Here is a 22,454-nt window from a genome sequence, read left to right on the forward strand (position 1 = left end):
CTCTTACTAGGCAGTTGGTAACCGACAAAGTCACTTAACCTCTCTGAACCTTAACTTCCATTATCCAGAAAGTGAAGCTGATCATATTTTCCCCATCTACCTCACAGGGTTGTTGTGAGGATCACATGAAATAATGTACCTAAAAAAGTTGTTTCTGTAAAACGTACAACACAGATAGATCCAGGGTCCTGTTACATAGTTGCAAGTCACACCCTTATCTCCAGGGCCTGGGAAGGTAGGTGATTTAAGCACACAGAAAGCACCACCATGTCCAGGGCGGATACATGGTAACAAGACTATGTTAATTTTATTTTCCTCTGAGTACACAGAATACTACCATGGGCTAATTCTAAGGAGCAAGACTGTAACTTTCCCTAAAATTATAGCTCAGCATTGACAGTGCTCTAGGGCAATTATGGGTTGTAATATTAATGGTTTGCAACATTTTTTTACTATGTTGTGACCAGTAATTTTTTTTTTAATGAAAGAACAGAGAATATTTCACAATGCATCCCACACAGTAAGTTTTTAGTTATATATGTGTAAATGTGTGTGTACTTAGTCATTAAATAAAACGAATTTTTGGCCAGGTGCGGTGGCTCATGCCTGTAATCCCAACACTTTGGGAGGCACAGGTGGGCGGATCACTTGAATCCAGGAGTTTGAGACCAGCCTCGCCAACGTGGTGACACCCCGTCTCTACCAAAAATACAAAAATTAGCTGGGCGTGGTGGTATGCACCTGTAATCCCAGCTACTCAGGAGGCTGAAGCAGGAAGATCACTTGAGCCCAGGAGACAGAGGGTGCAGTGAGCCAAGACTGCACCACTGGACTCCAGCCTGAGTGACAGAGCAAGACCCTGTCTAAAATAAAATACAATAAAGTGCGTTTTTTTCCTGGGGGTGTGGGGAAAGGCAATGCACCATGGCTGCCTCTTGCCTTTCTCCTCTGTCTGCCTGGAATGTTATAACACCATCTCTTTGCCTAATTCCTTAAGCCCCAGTTCAGTGTTCACATCCTCTAGGAAGTGGTCCTTGACCTTCACTGCCAAATCTAGTTATATATTTATGCTATAAAACTTAAGTGAAAGCCCTTATGTGACTATATTGTTTAAGTGTCTGCTTCCTTAATTGAGAGTTCCTAAGGTTGAGAATCTATTTTTCTTATCTCTGGCCCTTGTGTATCTAGTATAGTACACAGTACATCCTAGAGGCACTCAACTGATGAAATAAATAGGTTGTATTCTAAACTGCATCATAGAAACTATATTTCTGCATTAAAAAAAAAAACAACAACAACTGTAAAGATACTTCCTGACCTCTTCAAATCCTCTCCTTTCTCAAGATGTCCATGGTGTTAAATGGGGTGAGAGAAGCTCCTGCACAGACAGAAACAAGGCAGGAATCATAGCTGCTACCACCACTAACTTCCCTACCGCTTGCCATTACACTTTCTGGTTTACTCCCTAGTCCTTGGCCCTCCAGAGAAAAAGAACCAGGACCAGGAAAAGTGCTTTTGGTCCTTTAGGAAATCATCTCTAGAATGCCTATGTTTAACACACAACTTATGGATAATCACGGAACAATGTACTTTTAGGCTTCTCAGGAGTCCTAATATACCTCAAAAATAAGATGTAAAGCATAATTATATGAAATAGAAATAAAATATATGGAATAGAAAGGCTATCCATGGACCGTCTTTTTTTTTTTTTTTTTTTTTGAGACGGAGTCTTGCACTGTCCCCAAGTTAGAGTGCAGTGGCCCGAACTTGGCTCACTACAACCTCTGCTTCCTGGGTTCAAGTGATTCTCCTGCCTCAGCCTCCCAAGTAGCTAGGACTACAGGTGCGCACCACCACACCTGGCTAATTTTTTTTGCTATTTTAGTAGAGACAGGGTTTCACCATGTTGGCCAGGAAAATCTCGATCTCCTGACCTCATGATCTGCCTGTCTCGGCCTCCCAAAGTGCTGGGATTACAGGCGTGAGCCACTATGCCCAGACATGGAAAGTCTTTAAGTCCCAACCAAGATGTCTACTCGAGAGATAGAAAGCAGAAAATCTGGGGATGAGGCCCAGCAATCCGTGTTGTAATAAGACCCCCAGGTGATGCAAGCTCCAGTGTAAGGGCAATTGCTCTAATTTACTTATTCATTCATTTTATCATGTTAGGGCAAAGGATACAAAATTTTAAGAAAAATTATGGAATAAAAAATTAAGGAAATTATAATAACAACCAAACATTTTTCTGAGAATTATGAAAATTCACCAACAAATCACTTTAGTAATAGCAAACTTTGGTTCAATTCATGGAACACAGACTGAGATCCACTCTAATGTGTACATAATTTAAACTGAATGTGGGTTAATGATCCAAACTGGAAAAAATCTGTGCCCTCAGATCTCATTTATATTGTGGTCAACTGATATTATTTGAACTCAAGGTAATTTAATGTAACAGGTACTTCTGTCAATCACAGAACATGGCTAAATTTCACTAGTATGAATGCACTGCACATGTCTGGATATAGCCTAGCAGAGAGAGATTCTCCACATGTCCATATGATAAAAGCTATCAAAAGATCTTTCTTAAACTGATAAGTGAAACATTTGTAAAAACAATTCTAATGAAGCTATCAATAATTTGGGGGCTATTTAAAAAAATTTTTAGCTCAAAATGAATATATATTCTACTAATGATCAGGTCATCATTTGTTCTGCCCTCCTAAGTGTGGAATCTGTTCTTGCTGGCATGATCTTTCCTCTAAGATCACACGCTTACACATTAAAGGTAGTGATGGGATTTTAAAAAGCACGTCGACACTGTAGTACAGTATAGACAAATAGGGGTTGAAAACATCCCAGCACTTTGGGATGCCAAGGCGGGCGGATCACCTGAGGTCAGGAGTTCGAGACCAGCCTGGACAACAAGGTGAAACCCCATCCCTGCTAAAAATACAAAAATTAGCCAGGCGTGGTGTCACGTGCCTGTAATCCCAGCTACTCGGGAGGCTGAGGCAGGAGAATAGCTTCAACCCAGGAGGCAGAGGTTGCACTGAGCCAAGATTGTGCCACTGCACTCCATCCAGCCTGGGCGACATAGCAAGACTGTGAAAAGAAAAGAAGAGGAAAGAAGACAAAAGGAAAGGAAAGGAAAAAAGACAAGACAAGACGGGGTGGCTAGCAAAGCCTAAATGCTTCACGGCTACCACAGAGGTGCCCCCTCCCAACAAACAAACAAGGGTGCAGACTCCCACGGAACATAGCTGGCTCACATGGAAATGTCCCCACGGTCATGGTTTGGCTGACACACTCTTGAGCTAATTAGCCACTGACTACATTTAGAAGTAAAAATTGCCTCAATTTTGTCCCAAATTGTAAGGAAAAACATTTCAAGAAAGTACTGACCGCTTCTTTTTTTTTTTTTGAGACGGAGTCTTGCTCTGTTGTCCAGGCTGGAGGACAGTGGCACGATCTTGGCTCACTGCAACCTCCACCTCCCAGGTTCAAGCCATTCTCCTGCCTCAACCTCCTGAGTAGCTGGAACTGCAGATGCACGCCATCACGCCCAGCTGATTTTTTGTATTTTTAGTAGAGATGGGGTTTCACCATGTTAGCCAGGCTGGTCTCGATCTCCTGACCTTGTGATCTGCCCCCCTCGGCTTCCCAAAGTGCTGGGATTATAGGCATGAGACACCACGCGCAGCCATTACTGACCACTTCTTAAATGGCGTATTAGCTTGGTGTAAAAGTAATTGCGGTTTTTGCTTTTTTTTTTTAGTTACAAATCGTGTTCTGATTTCCCAATATAAAAATGTCAGGAAAATTAGACATCTACTATATTCCAGACACTGTTGCAGGCACTGAGGATACAGCACGGAACAAAATAAGGCTTCTGCCCTCATCTGTGCTTATATTCTAATGGAAAAAAGCACTAGGAAATAATAAATTAACGAATAAATGTCGGCACCTTTTGGGGGGAATAAGCCATTTATGGTGGTAGGGAGTGTTTCAGGTGGAGAAGGAGGGTGATAGTGGCTATTTTCTAAGAGAGCAAGGGATGTGAGGGGACAGCCAGGCATCAGGCAAGAAGCACGCAGTAGACAAAGGGAAGGGCAAACACAAGGCCCAGAGGCTGGTGTGGCTGGGGCAAATATGGGGGGAGAGTGGGAGGATGAGGTCAGAGAGGCTGCCACAGGGAAGAAGGGCTTCAAAGCCGCTGCTGAGACTTGGGTCTTTACTCCCAGTGAGAGGGAAAACAGAGGAGTGACACGATCCAACCCACAGTTTTAAAGGACCATGCTGGCAGCTTGCTACATGGTACTTTAAAAAAGCAGTTCTAATGAAGCTACTAATAATTTCTAGGACAAGAGAATGCAGGGAGACATTATTAGTAGTAGCAGTCTATTTACTGACTACTGCTATAAAACCAGAGGAGAATTAGTGGCTACAGCAGCAGATGTGGCAAGAAGTGGTTGGCTTTGAGATCTTTTCTGAAGGTTCTGCTGATAGTCAGGAATTGCTGACAGATTGAATGCGGGTGTGAGAGAAAGAGCACTCAAATATACCTGCAAATGAAGAATGAAATTAATATTTAGGGATGTGACAAAAACTATAGGAAGATTGGTTTTGCAAGGACTGCGGTGTGGGAATTTGGTTTTGGTCATTTTTTCTTCCTTTTTGGAGGTCTTTTTTGGTTTTAGTCACTTTTGAGATGCCCACTACAGATCCAACTGGAGTCGGCAGCTGGATACCAGGGTCTGGAGTCCAGCTCCAAGCTGAAGATAAAAATCTGGAGTCAAAGTATTAATGGCATTTCAAGCCATGGAATCAGATGAAATCTAGGGATCAGTGTAGATCAAAGAAGTCCAAGGACTGGGTATCGGGGGCACTTTAACATGTACAGGTCAAGAGGAGGAGAAGCAGCACAGGATCATAAAAGGAGCAGCGAGTGAGAAGCAGAACCAAGCATGACAGGGACCACTCCACAAAGAGAATTACCAACTCAGGCAAGGACTGTAGGTGCCCAGAAAGCAAATACTTTTATTTTATGAGTCTAAACTCATGGAAAGGATGGGCTATCGCTGATCTGTGAGCCTTGCTCGGAAACAACAGAGAACTTCTAAAACGGACATAATGTCTTAAACATGCACTTGTGGGGAAGACAGGGGGCTCTGCTTTAAGAAACAGATGGCAGAGGGCAATATAAGGAATGAGAGAGAGACAGACAGAGAGAGAGAGAGAGAAAGAGAGATTGACTGATTGACTCACAGGCCAGAAAAGACAAATGTAAATTAAAATTATGGAGTGGGAGGTGATAGGAATAGGTTAGTTAATTCGAGAAGGCAAGCCTTCACAGCGCTTATAGGATCTGTGTTAAAAAATTTTTTTAAACTAATAGGTTAGTTAAATCTCTGGATTGGAGTAATACAGATAGATCTGAGTAGGAGAATGAGGTGGAATTCCTGAGGACTACTGTGCAAGGCTTTGCGCCTTCTACTTTTGTGAGTATTCACAGAAATGATGCAATCAGGCTCTGAGAAAATGCAATTGGGATTCTGCTCCAAGATGGGCAGTATCACTTCCCCAAGGGATTTACCCAACACTGAAATCAACAGGAAGAGTCACCTTACGTGGTTTCACTGGATCAACAGATGGGAAAAGCAGCACTTACTACAGATTCTGGTACCAAACATAAATAAGGAGGTGGGGGGTGAGGGGACAATTTATGATCAAGATAAAACATACTGGAAAACTGCTAAAATAAGAAATGTATTTAAGGGGGAAAATATTTCAAGAATGATTTCCGGTTGTATTTAAAGCAGAAACTCCTAATCATAACATAATGCCACTAAGGTGAGAAGTGTGACACCCACCACCACCAGCACCACCACAATGCGTTCCAAATCACCAGTGCTACCGTTGGTGGGGGGAGGGATAACTTTTAAAAATATTTTTTCCCCAAACGTTTACAGTGAACGTATTTACTTATAATCAGAAAAAAAAACGAAAACCTTAATACTTTAACACGTTTCAAAAGAAAGCAGCATTGATTCATAGGAAATGGGCTAAGTTCACATAACCATGTCTGTTCTATGCCAGTGATGGCCCCTCAACAAATGTCAATGCCCTTCTCTTTCCAGTCTCTTTATGAGATTATAAATTGTTGAGTGACTTTTGAGAAATTGTGTCCAATTTGAGAACTCTGATTCCAATCCATTTTTACTTAAACACAGGCATTTTTTGCTTAACATCCTAAAAACAAACCAAGATTAAAAAAAGAAAAAAATCTGTCAAAAAAGTTAAAACACTGATTCTGAATGACTAGAAAGAATTTTAACATAATTCCTGTGACATTACCGAGAACCCTCTAGCCAGCTGACACGCTGAACTTGTCTGCAGACAGTTTATCTTAGAGAAATTATCCAGTGGCAGGGAAACAATCCCCACGTGGCTGAAAAAGAAAAGTCAATACACATCTTTAAAAAGTAGGTTCTGGCTGGGTGTGGTGGCTCACGCCTGTAATCCCAGCACTTAGGGAGGCCGAAGCAGGTGGATTCCTTGAGCCTAGGAGTTCAAGACCAGCCTGCGCAACATGGTCAGACCCCAGTCTCTACCCAAAAAAAAAAAAAAAAAAAATTAGTCGGGTGTGGTGGTGTGTGCTTGTAGTCCCAGGTACTCAGGAGGCTGAGGTGGGAGGATGGCTTGAGCCCAGGAGATTGCACCACTGCACTCCAGCCTAGGCGATAGAGCAAGACTCTGTCTCAAAGAAATAATAAAAAGCAGGTTCTAGCCTGTTAGAGGACTTTCATAAATCTTTATTTAGAAAAGCAAAGAAAACATTTTTCAAGTGATTCAGTTATAATTTGGTAAGAAAACAATCCAGTACACCACTGGTTAACAGTGACTGAGATTACAATGGAGAATGACATCACAAGGAATATTTACCTGCTATATGTTCAACTTTTCAAAATAAACGTGTGACTTTTGTAACAAAATATTGAAGATACTTACACAAAAGAAAAGGAAACAGCTTGGCAGCTTCCCACCACAGGGCCTTTGCACTTCGGGTGCTGCCAAACTGCTCATCAGCCCCTGCCCAACCCCACTTCTCCAGCTACATGGATTTCCTTGTTATACATTTTAACCCTTAACGTTTCAGCATGGTGCTTATTACAACCATACTCACTACTCTGTGTAATTATCTGGTAACACCTGCCTTCCCTACTAGCTAAGACACACTTTATTTATTTTTTTTTTTTTGAGACAAACTCTCGCTCTGTTGCCCAGGCTGGAGTGCAGTGGCTCAATCTCAGCTCACTGCAACCCCTGCCTCCCCGGTTCAAGCGATTCTCCTGCCTCAGCCTCCTGAGTAGCTGGGATTACAGGCGCGCACCACTACGCCTGGCTAATTTTTGTATTTTTAGTAGAGACAGGGTTTCACCATGTTGGTCGGGCTTGTCTTGAACTCCTGACCTTGTGATTTGCCCGCCTTGGCCTCCCAAAGTGCTGGGATTACAGGCATGAGCCACTGCACCCGGCCTTATTTCCATGTTTTGTCTGAATAATCCTGCTGTGAACGTGGGTATACAAAATACCTGTTCCAGTACCTGCTTTAATTCTTTTGACGATATACCCAGAAGTAGAATTACCAGGTCATATGGTAATTCTATGCTAAACTTTTTCTTTTTAGATGGAATCTTGCTCTGTCACCCAGGCTGTAGTGCAGTGGCACGATCTCAGCTCACTGCAACCTCCGCCTCCTGGGTTCAAGGGATTCTCCTGCCTCAGCCTCCTGAGTAGCTGGGATTACAGGTGGGTGCCATCACGCCCAGCTAATTTTTGTATTTTTAGCAGAGACGAGGTTTCACCATGTTGGTCAGGCTGGCCTACAACTCCTGACCTCGTGATCTGCCTGCCTCGGCCTCCCAAAGTGCTGGGATTACAGGCATGAGGCACTGCACCCGGCCCTATACACTTTCATATGATTAGAATCCAGCACAAGACCAGACATAGTTCCATTCATATCACCTTCCCTTTCTATTCTCAAACCAACTGCTACACATAAGCAGAATCAGTTTTTAGTTCTTTCTCCTAAATGTGAAATCACAAAAGGATTTGACATCAAAGAATTCCAAATCGGTCTTTATCAATAACTATTCCAAAGCCATCTGCAATCAATATTGCAATAACTAAGGCTCCACGGAATCCTATGGTCTCAATCCCAGCAATCAGGCCAATAAAAGAAGCCCTGCAAAGCTATCAGAAGCATTTGTGACCAATATTCCATCATAACACGATAACACTGCTTGACAGGGCAATTTCTCAGTTGCTAATTTGTTAGAAAACTATCATGAATTCACATTCATACCTGTAACCTTAAAACTTGCTCCTATAAACATTGTTGTCTGACCTGAGAAGCTAGGTGACTTGTCAGAGTAGTTCAACTGGTGTTAGTATTATGAAAAGAGAAAAGCCTTGGGGTTTTCATTTCCCTGAATTCACAATTATGCTTCTACCTAAGGCAGAGCCTTTACTTTAAAACTAGAGGTGTCACGCTAATTCAAATGCTAATCAGATATCTAGAACCATCAACTCCATAGCAAAGAATATGTCTCTATACTCGTAAAATAAAATAATTACAAATGTTCATGATATTATCATTCCTACTTTCCTTCTCTAGCTTTCATAGGGTCAAGCTTGGATACATTTTGCTTCACCCAATTCAACAGCTTTCCCAAGTACCCTCAGGTGGTAATGCCCTCACTCAGGCCACCAAGGGAATGGGGTCTGAAGCTGAGCAGTTTACCTACCACCAAGGCAGAATGCTTCACCTACTGCCCTTTCAGAATAAAACGATGGCCACAGACACCATCACTAAGTTTTGAAAAAGACTAAACTTGTTGAGCTAACAGCGCTAAAGCAGACTGTAGTATGGTAGAAAACGGCCCCCAAAGACATCGGCTCCTAATCTCTGGAGCCTGTGAATGCTACCTTACAAGGAAAATGGTCTTTGAAGATGTTATAAAAAATTTTGAGATAAAAGAGATTATCCTAGATTATCTGGGTAAACCTTAAATGTCACTCAAATGACTTTATAAGAGGCAGAAGGAGATCTGACACCTCACAAAGTACAGAAGGTGAAGCAGACTGGAGTGATGTGGCCACAGGTGAGGGAATGCTGCAGCCCACCAGAGGCTGGAAGAAGCAAAGAGCAACTTCCCTCCACAGCCCTGCCAATGCCTTGACTTTGGCCCAGTGAAACTGATGTTGAACTTCTGGCCTCGAGAACTGTGAGAGAATACATTTCTGGTTTTTTTTTTTTTTTTTTTTTTTTTTTTTTTTTTGACAGAGTCTCACGTGTTGCCTAGGCTGGAGGCGGTGGTGCGATCTCAGCTCACTGTAACCTCCACCTCCTGGATTCCAGCAATTCCTCCTGCCTCAGCCTCCTGAGTAGCTGGGATTATAGGCACCTGCTGCCACGCCTGGCTAATTTTTATATTTTTAGTAGAGATGGGGTTTCACCATGTTGGCCAGGACGGTCTCAAACTCCTGACCTCAAGTGATCCGCCCACCTTGGCCTCCCAAAGTGCTGGGATTACAGGTGTGAGCCACCGTGCCCAGCCCATTTCTGTTGTTTTAAGCCGCTAAGTTTACGGAATTTGTTACAGCGACCACATAACAGAGATTATGAAAAACTAAACCAAAGTAGAAATGCTTTACAGTTACCACACTCCAAAAATACATAAAATTCCAACATGTCACAGGAAAAAAGATTTTAAACAACTTTTAAAACAGTGTATTTAAAACAAGTTTTTAAAGACTGGGCAACAAAGTGAGACCCTCATCTCTACCAAAAAAAAAAAAAAAAAAAGCAGCCAGCTGTGCTGGTGTGCAACTTCAGTCCCTGCTACTCAGGAGGCTAAGGCCGAAGGATCATGAGAGTCCAGGAGGTAGAGGCTGCAGTGAGCTATGATCATGCCACTGCACTCCAGCTTGGGTGACACAGTGAGACCTCACCTTTAAAAACACAAATAAATAAAAAGTTTAAATCATACACTATCCTTCAACTGAAGGTATAAAATACAGCTACTGAGTTATGTAGATTTTGAAAATAGAGCTAGCCCCTTAATTACGCCTCTGATTACTCACACACTGTGCTAGGCCAGATAACCATGGTCTTCCTGAAAAGCATTGTAATTGAACATTTTTCTATTTATATTAAAACTTACAATAAAAACTGAAACTATTAGAATTTCTCATTCAGCAAAACATTTTAAGGAGCAAACTACCCACTACTGGTAAGTTTATGATCAGACATTCGCAATTCTTTTTTTTTGAGATGGAGTCTCGCTCTGTCTTCCAGGCTGGAGTGCAGAGGCATGATCTCAGATCACTGCAAGCTCCGCCTCCCGGGTTCAAGCCATTCTCCTGCCTCAGCCTCCTGAGTAGCTGGGACTACAGGCACCCGCCACCACGATTGGCTAACTTTTTGTCTTTTTAGTATAGATGGGGTTTCACCGTGTTAACCAGGACGGTCTCAATCTCCTGACTTCGAGATCCACCCACCTCAGCCTCCCAAAGTGCTGGGATTACAGGCGTGAGCCAACGCGCCCAGCCAGACATTCGCAATTCTTAGACTTACTTATTTGGCTACTGATCTACAGCCAGACATGTAAGAAACTCCGAATTGCCTTATCACAGAAAATACTGCTTCATTCTTAAGTATCACATTCAATACGATTTACGATGAGGGATTTCATGTAAGAAAGACTTCATGTCTTCATCTCAGTAGTTATTTTAAAACAAAGGTTTTCACTGATGGGGTTGTTGAGGGAAAGTCCTCAAAAAAACTTCCAGAAGAAAACAAAAAATGCCTGCTTCCCCATCTCTCCACATTTGATCCATCTGCTTACCCAGCAGTGCCTAGAAATAAAATCAAGGATGCTTTCTTTGTTACTGTTTTCTCTAGGACTCAAACAGCCATTCCCGTTTCTGGAAACAGATGCCACCTAGTGTCAAATGTCTGTAAGTACAGCCTTTACAGCCTACAGTTTCTGTCAGAAGTTACAAGAAGTAAATCAAAGATTTTTACTGGGCAAGGACAAGTGTGAGGAAAAACTTCCAAAAGGTGGTTCTTGGGCTGGACGTTAGAGGCCGCTTTGAGTTTGCCAGCTGGTGGGCTTTGCAGAGGCAGCCTGCACAGGGATTAAGGATGTGGCTCTGCAGTCAAAGCACCTGTCCCACCCTAGCTTCATCCTTACCCCAGCAGTGTGAGCAGGCGAGATATTTAACTTCACCGACGCCCCATCAGTACAATGAAAAGAAGGCCTCCCTAGGTTTGGCACAAGATATTTTAAATGAGCACAAACTGCTAACAAATTAAGGTCTCCCCTTCCAAGTAACTAAGGCAAAAGCAAGGCAGGCCAGAAACATTCTTCACAAAACTTTAATCAAGTAGAAATTTCCCTTCCATTCCCCACAATAACTCACACATGAAAAAAAAAATCTCATCACCTCACCCATTTAACAAAGAACAAATGTGCAAGAGAATAATTATGACACAAGGCTGAGCACCAGTTCTGCTTTCTCTACAGTTCCCAAAGAGAAGGAACGGAACTTCTGGCTACAACACACATGATTAAAAATCATGCCAAGCAGCCAGGCACGGTGGCTCACGTCTGTAATCCCAGCACTTTGGGAGGCTGAGGCGGGCAGATCATGAGGTCAGGAGATCAAGACTATCCTGGCTAACATGGTGAAACCCTGTCTCTACTAAAAATACAAAAAATTAGCTGGGCGTGGTGGCGGCTGAGGCAGGAGAATGGTGTGAACCCGGAAGGCAGAGCTTGCAGTGAGCCGAGACCGCGCCACTGCACTCCAGCCTGGGTGACAGAGAGAGACTCCGTTTCAAAAAAAAAATCATGCCAAGCTACATCTCCCATCCTAAACATTCAGAGGGACTACAGACTGGACTACAGACTCTTACAACACAGGTCAAACCTGGTCAAACAGATTATCTTCACATCCTATGAAAGAAAATACATCACAGCCCTTTAACACACACTCAATACTACATCTCCATTTTACAAATAAGAACAAAACTTAGAGAATTAGAAAAAAAAAACTGAAGCTAAGTCCAGGCTGAGAGACTGTGTACTCTTAATATCACACAAAAAAGCAACACAGGCTGGGCACGGTGGCTCACGCCTGTAATCCCAGCACTTTGGGAGGTCGAGGTGGGCGGATTGCAAGGTCAGGAGATTGAGACCGGCCTGGCGAACATAGTGAAAACCCATTTCTACTAAAAATACAAAAACTAGCCAGGCATGGTGGCATCTGCCTGTAGTCCCAGCTACTCGGGAGGCTGAGGCAGGAGAATCGCTTGAACCCGGGAGGCAGAGGTTGTGGTGAACCAAGATCGCACCACTGCACTCCAGCTTGGGCAACAGAGCGAGACTCCGTCTCAAAAAAAAAAAAAAAAAAAAAAAAAAAGCAACACACAACAATGACCCAAACAAATTTTTTATTTTTTTAGACATTGTCTCTCTCTGTTGCCCAGGCTGGAGTGCAGTGGCACAATCTCTGCTCACTGCAATCTCCGCCTCCCGGGTTCAAGGAATTCTGTCTCAGCCTCCCAAGTAGCAGGAATAACAGGTACCCACCACCACGCCCAGCTGATTTTTGTATTTTCAGTAGAGACAGCGTTTCACCATGTTGACCAGGCTGGTCTTGAACTCCTGACCACGTGATTCACCCATCTCGGCCTCCCAAAGTGCTGCTGAGGTTACAGGTGTGAGCCATCGCGCCTGGCCCCAAACAAATTTTTAAACACACTTCGCCCAGGCCAGGCACGGTGGCTCACACCTGTAATCCCAGCACTTCGGGAGGCCGAAGCAGGAGGGTCACGAGGTCAGGAGTTCAAGACCAGCCTGGCCAACATGGTGAAACCCCGTCTCTACTAAAAATACAAAAGTTAGCTAGGTGTGGTGGAGTGTGCCTGTAATCCCAGCTACTGGGGAGGCTGAGGCAGGAGAATTGCATGAACCGAGACCTGGGAGGTGGAGGTTGCAATGAGCCAAGATTGCGCCACTGCACTCCAGCCTGGGCAACAGAGCGAGACTCTGTCTCAAAACAAACAAACAAACAAACCACTTTGCCCCGTATTTGAAAAGTAAAACTCTACAGCAAAATAGAGGTTGTTCCTGACTGCATAGAGATCAGAGCATACTGTGGGAAGAGATGTAAGTAAGTATGTGATTATCAATCTGGTGCGAGCTGTAAGAAAAACAAACAGGATGTTAGGAGAGAGACTAATGTGAAAATGGACTTGAGATGGGATGATCAGGGAAAAATAAATCAAAATTGCAAATATAAAAATGAGGCCAGACATGGCAGCTCATCCTATAATTCCAGCACTTTGGGAGGCCAAGGCGAGAGGATTGCTTGAGCCCCGGAGACTGAGGCTGCAGTGAGCTGGGATTATGCCACTGCTCTCCAGCCTGGGAGGCTACAAGACCCTGTCTCAAAAACAAACAAACAAAAAATACCTTTTTTGGGTCAAAAGCCCTCCTGGTACTTATTTATATGCACCAAACAAATATTTCCTTTAAACCCTCCAGGACCCTGAATGACGTCTGGTTTTGTTTCCTTTCCAAGGGGGAAAGAGAAGGGGGGTTTCCTATGGTGCCACTGGCTCACTGGCTGAAGGATCAAGCCCCCTTTTACTTCTCAGTGAGGAAAGCTCCAGCTTCCTAAAATCAGACTGGTTTTCTTACTAAAAATATCTATTTCTCCATATGATGCAACATAAACATTTCCTCGAAAATAAAAATACTCCTCAGAGACCATTAAAATGTAACAGACATTTCAACCCTGTTATACAAATCAGACAGGCAAAACGATTCATCGGGCTGACCTAGAATCCACTCATTTCAACAAACTTATGAAGAACCTCCCAGAGCTACCAGGCACTGTTCGTGGTGCTGGAATACTGGTCATGTCCAGGGAACACTAGAGGGCGCGTGAGAGCTTCTACTTTCAGGAAAATCAGTCGTGAGTCAGGGACGAAAACCAAACAGATACATATGGGGAAAAAAAAGCTACCTGAGAACAGGGTAGAAAAGCACAGATTAGGAAGAACAATGACCCTTCACTGAAGGGGCCTTTCGCGTAAGGCCTGAGAGGCAAGCCGAGTGCCATTAGAGATGTGCTGACCAGGCATTCCTATAAAGGTGGCACAAGACAGAAACACAGGTGTCAGAACACACGCATTCGGTTTCTACTCGTTCCCCTAACATGCAGGACTCGGGATTCGCTAGCTCAGCAACCCTACCAGGTGAAACAGGTATTAGCACTACAACAAGGAGGCTAAAGCTCAGAAACAAATTGCTTTCCTAAACTCAAAGTGCTACTAAGTGGTAAGGCTGGGTCTAAAACCTTCATCTTTAAACTGCAGTCTGGGGTTTACTCCAGTGCTTGAGCCACGTGTACCACCTAGAGGTTTATCACCAGCAAATGAACCCTGGATCTAGGTACTGTTTTCTTTCTTTTTTTTTCTTTCTTTCTTTTTTTTTTTTTTTTTTTTTAGAGACGGAATCTCGCTCTGTCGCCCAGGCTGGAGTGCAGTGGAGCCATCTCTGCTCACTGCAACCTCCACCTCCCGGGTTCACGCCACTCTCCTGCCTCAGCCTCCGGAGTAGCTGGAACTACAGGCGCCCGCCACCACGTCCGGCTAATTTTTGTATTTTTAGTAGAGACGGGGTTTCACCGTGTTAGCCAGGATGGTCTCAATCTCCTGACCTCGTGATCCACCCGCCTCGGCCTCCCAAAGTGCTGGGATTACGGGCGTGAGCCACCGCGCCCGGCCGGCACTGTTTTCTTTAGTGTGCTATTACAACAGACAAACTAAGACAGCTTACAGAGATGCAACTGGCATTGTAGGAGTCATACAGGCCCCCAATCAAGCTTTGGGGGGGCACTGATACCCTAGTCTCTCAATTCTAAAACCCAACTGATTAACTATCTCATAATGACATTTCCAAAAAGGAGATAAAACTACATGAAACATGCAGATGAACTAGAGAGACGTCAAAATATGATTAAAATAATTATTAGGATAAAATAGGATGGTAGTGAAGTGTAAAAGATGAAGCATTAATATAATTTTGGATTGGAAGTGACCTCAGAGGTTTAGTCGTTTTGTAGACGGAGTCTAGGCCCTATCAATGACTTATACAAACAGTGACAGAGCAGAGAATGGTATTGATTCTTATTCCATGGTCCTTCAACTATTCCTAAAATTACACTTCTATACAGCAGTCATCATTTGACATACAGCCCTAGAAGATGGCCTGGTGTTCAAGTCTGTCTCATTCAGAGATCGGCTAGCCCCAAATCAACACCATCCAGACACATAATGGATCACCCCCTGCTTAACTAATACTACTTAACATGTAGTATTGTAGCTAACAGGGTGATGGAGCGGAGGGAGGACACATGGTCCCTACCGTCAGAAGTGTGCGGAAGATTCTTAACCATTAGAGCGTTCTAGGGCTGACATAGTCGGGGAACTCCTGACCACGGAGAAGGATTTTGCCAATGGAGAGAAAGTAAAGCTCATACATGGTACACAGAAACACGAAATAATGCGACCACGGCGATTTATCTGAAAGGATTTGCTCTGTAAGCCATGGGAAGGGCATTCCTGTGGACAGGGAGCTGCTTAGATGCCACACACACAAATCTCTTTATCACACAACCTGGCCACGAACCTAGGCCCTATAAACCCACAAATTGATAATCAGGTAAAGGAAAATCAGATTCAACCTCCTTTTTAAATAACTCAAGAGAAAAATCACCAACAACATCCCCCACCCACCAAACTCTCTGCTGAAAGACACGCAGACACTGGGACACTTCCTTCACACGCGTCTCTCCCTCTCAGAGTCCGCTACCCTCCATCCACCTCCACCTTCCCCGGTACTGCCCCCTGGCATTTGCTGCGAGAATGAAAAGTTCACCGCATGAGCAGTTCAGGGTGTTTGGGAAGGCAGATGAAAATATAGGCGCGAGAGCACTTGGAAATGATCATGGATAAAGAATCAAGCCCTAACCTACTCTCTTATTGAAGAAATATCTACCACATTCCCTTCACTCTCCAGCTCAGTTTTTAAAATATAATTATGTTTGTAAATAACATTAAAGTGGATTTATTTTGAAAAACTAATACAAACTATTAAGCTTGACAACTTGGAAATTAATAAATTAATCCATTCATTAAGTGTCTATGAGCACCTACTCTGTACCTGCCCGTGGGCAGACGAGATAACAAGAGACTGAAAAGCTCACAAGAAACCACCCCAACGGCTGTGCGTGTGAAGGTTTCACCAGGAGGCAACATTCTCACGGGGCCTTTCTGAAGGACGAGAGTGTACGGGGTGGAGAAAAGGGGTGCAGGAATGCCGGGCAGGGCAGGGCACGGCCGATGGGAAGCTATTGGAGCCAGAGCTTGGGAGAGGGACCAGAATGTAGAATGTTTAGAGATTACAAAGTGAAAAATGGGCTGGAGTTCCCACACAGGCCAGGATTAGAGCGTTTGTGGACTCTAACCTGGGAATATAAGGCGCTCCAAGAGGGACACGGCCACACCTCTGGTTCAAATTGCTAAACCTTCAGATGCACAATAAATCTGTATCTACAGCAAGCAGCAATTTATGTATTTCAACATGCAAAAATTATCTGTAATTATTTCAGGCAAAAATGGTTTCCTCCTCCCTTTTCAAAATACTTCTTTTTACTACTAATTATCTATATCACAGGAGTGTTCTCAATATTGAAGACTAAAGGAAAAAAGTTATAGCTGGCAACTGCTTCCTCTAAAGATCCGACACAGCAGAGTTCAGACCTATATGGCCATCCTCAACTACACTTTATATCAAACTGGTTTAAATCGAAAAAGGTCCACATCACAAAGAACCACAATCAATCAAATTAATTCATCTGCCCTCTATTCTAAGGAAAACTCCCCTCACTCCAGGTAAATTTCATTTGGCAAATTCTTAAAAATTAACTTCAAAGAACATATGTTCATCTCCCTAGTATTCCGAAAGTTCCACCACTTAATAAATCGTAAGTTACTGCTCCAGACCCGGGTCCAATAAACCCAAATAGACTGAATTTCTCAGCACCCAACTTGTTTCTATCTTAATCCAGCAAGTTGCATCGAGCTGTCATTGTGAAAACCTGCCTGTTCCTCCTTCCAAGGCGGAGGTGACAACGATGCACATCATCCGTGGATACGTGGAAGGACAGACAGACACCAGGGGACGAAGGGAGAGCGGATAAAGCACAAAGGGGAGGCAGCGGCCGCGGGGTCGCCGGGCCACGGCCAGGGGCGCCGTCGGGGAGGAGGGTGGGCTGCAGGACGAGCTCGGGAGGGCTCCGAAATGCGCTCGGGCCAAAACAAAAACAAAAAGTTCAGCGCGGCAGTGGGAGCAGATTGGGCGAGACGGCTCACGGCTGCCCATTGGAGAAAAGGGAAAACAGAGTCCCCCAATCGCGAGCGGCGGGGCTGCTCCCCTCGTGCGGCCGAGGGCCCGGCCCCGACGCTGCCCGGCGGCCGCTACCGCTCCCTTCCGGCCGCGGCCACCACTGCAGGCCCCGCGCCGGCCCCGCACCGGCCCGGCCGCAGCCCCGCCCCCCGCGCCCGGCCGCCTGTGCCTGGCCCCGGCCCCACCCGCCCTGGCCCCAGCGGCCCTGCGACCGGCCCGGGCCCGCGGTCCCCCACGTCCCCGCCCGCCCCGTCACCGAGGCCGCCCCCCGCACACCCTCACCGGCGCCCGCCCCTCCCCCGACTCACCGCCCGCGCCGCCCCGCTCCTCCTCGGGGCGCGTCCCATGCGCCGCTGCCCGGCCGCTGCGATGCGGGGCCGCGCCGCCGGGCCCCGCGTCCCAGTCCCCCCAGAAAATTAATCACCAAAAATAATTCCAGAGAAAAATGGAGAGTAAAATCCAAGATGGCGGCGCGGGCCGCAGCACCACCCGCTCCCTCCGCTGACGGGAAAAATGAGTCCCCGCAGCGGCCGAGACCCCCGCCCCCAACCGGCCGCGGCCGCCGCCACCGCCGTCGCGCCCCCCGCGCCCCCGGCCTCGGCTGGCCGCGTCCCCGGCGCCCGCCCCCGCGCCCCGCCGCCCGGGGCCTCACCTCCGCCTCGCGCACGGCCGCCCGTACGAAAAGTGTCCGCCGGCTTCAAGACTTCGCGTCCCAGGTCCGTGCGCCGCGCGGTGCCGCCTCCGGTTCCCGGGCGTCCTCACCTCATCGCCCCGCAGCCCTGCCGCCCGCACCGCCGCCGCGTCGCCGCCCCCGGTGAGCCGCCCGGACCCCGCCCGGGCACGGTGGAAGGATACGAAAAGGAGGCCGCGGCCTCGACGGCGGAGGGACACCGCGAGGCGCAGCCGCCACAGTGTGCGCGCGTCCCGCCCGGCCCAGCCGCCGCGGCGCTCCACGGGGCTCTGTGCGGGACGCGGGCACGCGCGGGGAGCGAGTTCTGCGCCGGGCGCTCCCGACGGCGGAGGAACAAAGGGCGATTGGCAGCGAGCCGTCGCTTCCCCTCCCCTCGTGGCGGAGGGATTCGCGGCCGGCCGGTAGGCGGCTGGGATCCCTCCGCCCTCGCTGCCCTTTAAATCGCGGCTGAGGCGGCGTCGCCCGCGCCCCGCGGGCGCCACCTTAGGGTCCTCTGCTGCCCTTACGCGACCGCGTTCCGGTCCCGGTCCCCGCGGAGCCCCGGCGGCTGTCCCGGGCCCTGGGTCGTTGCACATCTGTGCCTACCGGGGACGGCTCTGGAGCCAGCCTCTCGGGCTGCAGCCCTGGGGAAGGGGACCCTCTTCGCCCGCCGCGCGTCCGGTTGCGCCGAGGGAGGTGGCCCCGAGCGTCTTTGTTGTTGGAATGGGGGTCACTGGCAGCAGATGTACCCTAAGACTGTGTGGGCAGGTTGAGCGTTCCTGCGCGGAGCATGCGAGGGAGGAGGAGAGCGGACGCGCCTTGGCCTGGTCCGCCGCGGGCCCCGCCGCCCCCAGCACCCACTATGTGCCCCGCGCCGCGTTCCGCTCCACTCCGGGTGTGCTCTGCGCGCTGGCCGTGCGGTCCCTCTTCAGGGATCCCGGGCTGGCGGGGAGATCCTGAGGGGCCGGGCACCCTGCGATCCCGGGAGCTGTGAAGCTTGCCTGGGCATCGATCTTGCAGTCCAGACAACAGAACAACGATGAGCGCGCGCCCGGCCCCTGCGGGGCTGACCAGGGCCTCCGCGCATCCTCCCTTTCACGCGTCAGGACGACCCCCGGAGGTGGGGGTCATGTGGGTCCCACTTTACACCTAGAGAAACTGAGGCACAGGGAGCTCTGTGACCTCTATGACAACTAGTCAGGGCTTGAACCAGAGCTCTCATTCAGCATTCGGGTGAAAAATGCAGAATAAATCAGGAAGCGGGTGCGGAGGACCTCCAAGAAGTTAAGGTTGGCATAGGCGTGCAGATGCCTGGAACTTGGTGCCGGCAGGTGCCCAAGGAAGCGCAGACCTGGAGTGTGAATTGGAGCGTGTTGGGAAAAGGGGGTGGCTAGGATATGGACGGACGGTGGGACCAGCCAGTGTCAAGGCCCTGGGAGGGGAGAGAGGCTGCCCTTGCCACAGAGAGGAGGCGGGCAGGGCAGGCAGCTCAGTCAGATGCCAGGAAGAGCTGCAGCCTGCCTTAGTTTTCCCCTGCGGCTCCAGAGCCATCATCCTCCACAAAGGATGATGAATCGAGGCTGTGGACGACCACCCAACACAAGAACCAGACTAAGTCCAACTAACACTGACGCACAGCGCCTCCCTCATTTGCCCTCATTCTCGACCTTGACTTCTGCTGGCAGACATGATGCTCATTACCGCCTTCCACAGAGGGAAACTGAGGCACGGTGACTCGCTGAGGGCACATGGCTGATGGAGGCAGAAGCGGGTCTCATCTTCGAAACAGAGCTCCTCCCACTGCCCTCACCTGCCCTATCAGCAGCTTCCACCTTCTGGAGGCCGATTCTGGGGTGGGCGGTGGGCACAGCCCAAGCACCTCTCGTTTCTTGGTTTCTGGTTTATCAGAAACTTTCCAAGATTTTCATAGTGCCTGGCTCCAAATACTCAACTTGCATCCCAGAAACACTGAGACTGCCTTTGCCACACCCACCACCGAATGCCCATGGGAAGCGAGCTCACTAGGGAAACACCATCTGCCTCTAAGTTGACCTTGGTCTCAGGTCCCAAGTCCAGCTATGCCTGAGCAGCCCTCCAGAGCCCCCAAAGCCGATGTCCTGCCCACTCCCAGCTTTCCAGAGCCCACCCCAGCATAGAGGTGCTCTCCATGTGCCCTTCAGGGTGAACGCCAAATCCTGAGTCCTGTGAAGCCCCCATACTCCCAAGATGCGGACACTTCCATGTATTCAGTGCCCGATGCCAAGTCAAGTGTTCTGGGCATTTCCTTGCAAGGCTGGGCCCACAGCCTGGCAGGGATACAGATGAGCAAACCCAAGCCCAGCCTGCTCCCAGGTCCCCAGTTCTGTGTCCATTCCTCCCTCAATCCCCCAACGTTGCCAGCTGCTCTTCCAGCCTCAGCTGAGAGGCCCAGGGTGGGCCAGGGCTCCTGGCAGAGCTGAATTGGGGTTCAGGACTTTGGTGGAACCATGCAGGGGTCTTGAGGCCTTTGGTCCCCACTCAGGGAAGCCAGGGCTAAGCTGGGCCGAGAGCACAGCCCAGGAGAGCCCTTCCTAGGGAGACTCCCACAGGAGAGACCAGTTGGAGGCTCCTCCTGCCAGCTGGCAGGGGAGGGAGAGCAGGAAGTAGGCAGCCAGGCACCTGCCCAGTCCCTGTGTGACAGGAGCCTTTGGCATTTACACTGGGAGACCTCTAGACACCCCAAAGTGGAAGAGCTGAGCCACAGAGGCTGGGGGGCCTTCCCAGCCTGGCGGGACCAAAAGGGATTAACAGCTCTAAAGAAAGACCGAGTCAGCGGAAGGGGCCCGGCTGGCTCCGGAAGCACCGTGAGGCTGGCCAGGAGTGCCAGCCTAGACGGAGCTGGCCTGGGAGTGGCACGCTTGCCAGGGCACTGACTGAGGCCATGGAGTCTATTTTGGTCTCCCTAGCAGGGCTGGCTCTGGTGTGTACAGGGGCACTCCAGCCTAGTGCCACCCACCCTGGTATGTTCTCCCACTCCCTTTCCTCGAGTGCCAGGTTCACCCAGTGACAGGATGGCAGGGATTCACTTGCTTTGATCCTGTGCTTACTGGGATGTCCCACAGGTCACGTTGACCCCAGAATTCCAGGTTGGAGGCAGGTTGCTTTTCATTGTAAAGTGATATGTTGGCTTCTGTGCTCCACACATGCGTCTGCCCTGGTCCCCGCCCCGCCCGGAAACTAGGACTGCTCTGATGGGAGCAGGTGTCTGAAACCAGAGGGAGAGTGGGGCGTACCCGGCCATCCCAGTGGCCCCTCTGGGCGGCTGGCGGGTTTCCTGGTCACATTCCTGAGCACCACTACCCCTGGCACCATTCTTGCCTTCCACCTGCCCCTCCACTGCCACTGTCCTTGAATAGAAGAAACAGCCACTGAAGCCAGGCGTGGTGGCTCACACCTGTAATCCCAGCACTTTGGGAGGCCGAGGTGGGCATATCACCTGAGCTCAGGAGTTTGAGAACAACCTGGCCAACATGGTGAAACGCCGTCTCTACCAAAAATACAAAAATTAACTGGACGTGGTGGTGCATGCCTGTAATCCCAGCTACTCAGGAGGCTGAGGCAGGAGAATGGCTTGAACCCGGAAGGTGGAAGTTGCAGTGAGCCGAGATCATGCCAGTACGCTCCAGCCTGTTTTTTGAGACTGTCTCAAAAAAAAAAAAAAAAAAAAAAAGAAGAAGGAACAGCCACTGAAAGGTCAAGTGACACACACGAGACCCCTGGTCAACAGCAGCAAGACTGTACAGCAGCTGCCAACAGAGGTTGGCACGAGTCTGACCTGGGTTTGAATCCTAGCTCTGCAGTTTACCAGCCATGGGATTTGGGGCAAATGATGTAGCCTGTCGGCCCACCATTCCCTTACCTGTGAAAATGTCCATTCCTTGGACCTGTCTTTGTACGTTCCTCTATAGCTTTACAATTGTTTATGTGCTTCAGATGCTCAAATTCTGTCTCCAGCCTGGACTTCTCTGAACTTCAGACACCACCACTTCGATGCTTAATAGGCATTTCAAATATAACACGGCTAACCTGGGGGACACAGGAAAGCAAAACCCCCTCCTCACACACCCTTCCACCTCTCAAACAGGTACCCTTCCACCACTCAGGTCCAGGTCCAGGACGTAGTTTTCTTTTTTTTCTTTCTTTCTTCCTTTCTTTCTTTCTTTCTTTTTTTTTTTTTTTTTTTTTTTTTTGAGACA

The 22,454-nt window shown here is 48.0% G+C and overlaps 1 protein-coding gene across 7 annotated transcripts in view; it reads right to left on the minus strand.

The window, feature by feature from the left end:
- KMT5B (lysine methyltransferase 5B) overlaps window positions 1-18,541 on the minus strand; it is a 58,886-nt gene extending 40,345 nt beyond the window's left edge. For 2 of the 7 annotated variants that reach the window (XM_030811365.1, XM_030811363.1), the window contains exon 1: window positions 17,858-18,064. The gene's annotated coding sequence lies outside the window, so the exon portion shown is untranslated. Of the gene's footprint in view, window positions 1-17,857; window positions 18,141-18,201 lie in introns of those variants that run through there. The other 5 variants (XM_030811367.1, XM_030811368.1, XM_030811366.1 and 2 more) reach the window with 5 other exon arrangements.
- Between the last annotated feature and the right edge of the window lie 3,913 nt (window positions 18,542-22,454).

Source organism: Nomascus leucogenys, chromosome 4, assembly GCF_006542625.1.
Source record: "Nomascus leucogenys isolate Asia chromosome 4, Asia_NLE_v1, whole genome shotgun sequence".
NCBI classification, from domain to species: Eukaryota; Metazoa; Chordata; class Mammalia; order Primates; family Hylobatidae; genus Nomascus; species Nomascus leucogenys.